The sequence below is a fragment of the Periplaneta americana genome, chromosome 9 (assembly GCF_040183065.1).
Source record: "Periplaneta americana isolate PAMFEO1 chromosome 9, P.americana_PAMFEO1_priV1, whole genome shotgun sequence".
Lineage (NCBI taxonomy): Eukaryota > Metazoa > Arthropoda > Insecta > Blattodea > Blattidae > Periplaneta > Periplaneta americana.
Window position 1 is genome coordinate 6,938,697 of NC_091125.1, and position 2,658 is coordinate 6,941,354.

Consider the following 2,658-nt stretch of genomic DNA (forward strand, 5'->3'; position numbering starts at 1 on the left):
TTTCACAATGCAATCTTATTCACTTGTATGTTTTAACGAACTTTACAAAATCGGCGAAACAAACTTACAAATACGCATAATTGGTTGAACAAAATCGCCAACGACAGTTTACAAAAATCACTAAGGATCAGAGGTAAAGTAGCTGTAATTTTAGAACTATCGATGGACATGTTTATATTTTTTTATATATATTTTATTTAGATTTTGCTACATCGGCGACAACGGAGTTTCGCGGCATGCAATTGGTCGAGCATACCAATGCATTAATTAGCCTACGACTTAACTGACGAAAGTTAGCGCGAAATTCATTCAAATAATTGATAAATAATGGATTTGACCCACGTAGTTATATGCAGTTGATAGAGCAGCTAACATGTCCATCCATTAAAATCAACTTCGCTCTCTGCTGGTCCATCAGTATATTTTATTGTTTCATCCATAACCTCGCCAACATTAGGGAACCCAGCAGGAGGAGCATAAAAATCCTTTGCCCGAGTAAGCACATTCGGTGATCAATAACCCGCCTCGAGTTTTTTCAATCTTGTAACAACATCAACTACCATGTGTGAACTTTTGCACACTGTAATCTTATAAATTCCGTTCTTATCTGCTAACGCAGGGAACTGAGAGCTACTATGCAACCAATGCAGTTCTCGCTTTGAGGTTAGGGCACCACTTTTCCCTTTCAGATGTTGCATGTGATGTCCCATATCTTGTAGGAGAGATTACAGCGAAATGGGATTCGGAACGACTTCAGAATACTGCGTAAGTAATGCCGACATTGCATTATTAAGTGATTGGTTTTCGGTGCAAAGTTTTTCTTCTTTAAGTGCGAGTATTTATTAAATACGTTCCTCGTATATAAGAACTAACGCGGTATTCTGAAGTATAGCGCGGGATTCATTCGAAACCTTTCATTAATATTCGTACAATGATACGAACGTGGCCGGAAAATTCTACGTTAGGCCTAAATGCAAAATCTTCGTCTGAGTCGCTAGAACTACTCAATAACATCACAACTGCTTCAGTGTAATTCTTAATGGTACCCTGTTACTATAAAATTGATTTTATACATATGTGTTTATTTTTTTCATTCACAATTAGAAGCTATTTCAACAGGGCTACTGTAGAAAATGTGCTAACTTCACTAGTAAAGTTTAGTTTACACGTTTGTAAAATTACTCCTTCGTTGTGAAACAAACATATCACTTGTAAAGAGCGCAAAATTTCATTCGTAAAGATTTGATTTCCTTTGTACAGTCCACCTTTACAAACAAAGATTGTGAAACAGAAGTTTACAAACAGAGTTCACAATTTCCAAAGATTGTAAACTTTGTGAAACACCCCACTGGTGAATCAGCACGCCGAGCTCGATCGAAATACAACCAGTTACTATTATTTCCCTATCGTTTTTTGACATTTGATTCCGCGTCCTACCTCTTTCATTCGTTACTAACCAACAACGCCAATAGCAGAAGGTAACGCAAAAACAGTCACCGGTTCCCCGATGCATGGCTTTCTCTCTCAATGTCAACTGAGAGTTAAAAATATTCATTATAATATGCACTTTCCACTCACTCCTCAGAATGTCTTCTTTATTTTTATTTATTTTTTAAGATATGTGAGCTACGTACTGTATGTCTGATGTTTTGCCATCGTACATTCAAATATTTATATTCACTGTACAGTACAGCGAACTGTTTATACTTACTGTACATGCTATAACTACTTCTCCCAACTCCGCTATTGCTATATTTCCTAAACTAAACGCTGATATTGAAATAACGCCTGGTCTGATAATGCAGTCTGTTTAAATTTCTACCGACCAAGTTCTGCCCTTCATCATGGGAAAACAACGAGCTTCTTTAAAGGATACAACTACTAGGACAGAGATATTTTCATTATGGAATTTGTACTACCCACTGAAATGTAGTAACTAATGGGATTTTAATTAGCCATATATGTACAGTATATTACATTCTTTACCTAAAATGTCTCTAACTTCTAGGGAGAGCGCGAGGTACGTTCACAATCCCCTGAATACATATTCCCTTCTTCGAGAAAACGCAGAGAAGTGAACCGTCTCATATGAATATGCTACCAGTCATAAGTTTCAATACGGAGCTGCAAGTACTTAAGAATTATCAATTACTCTACAATTATGCAGCGGCGTCATCATCCAAGCTATAGCTGGAATAGGGAAGGGAACATAATATCCCATAAGTCTTATTAGAACACGCTGGAAATAGTGACGTAAAAAAAAAATCGCCAACGGCACGTGGTGTTCCCAAGCGGTCACCCATCCAAGTACTGACCACGCCCAATGTTGCTTGACTTCGGTGATCGGACGAGAACCGGTATTTTCAACATGGTATGGCCGTTGCCGATAAAACTGCGTAATCTGTAGGCACTTGAGGACGATGGGATTGGGGTGCACTCGATAAAACCTGCACTCGCTCACACACACACGTAAACTGCCTGCTTAGACTCTGTACCTAAATTACCAAGCTCGTTGGATGTCATTGGGATAGATGATAAATCTATCTATCAACGGCAGTTTGGTTACGTTTCAACGTCACACACTGCTGGATTGACACGGGATTAATAAAACAGCTAGTCGGCATTCTAAGTTAAGCCACAGGTGGATTGTTGTTCAAC

At 38.4% G+C, this 2,658-nt stretch overlaps 1 non-coding gene across 1 annotated transcript; it reads right to left on the bottom strand.

Moving 5' to 3' along the window:
- Positions 1–2,266: 2,266 nt before the first annotated feature.
- LOC138706824 (5S ribosomal RNA) lies at positions 2,267–2,385 on the bottom strand. The gene has a single exon (XR_011334077.1). It is a non-coding gene; the product is annotated as a 5S ribosomal RNA (ribosomal RNA).
- Positions 2,386–2,658: the final 273 nt, after the last annotated feature.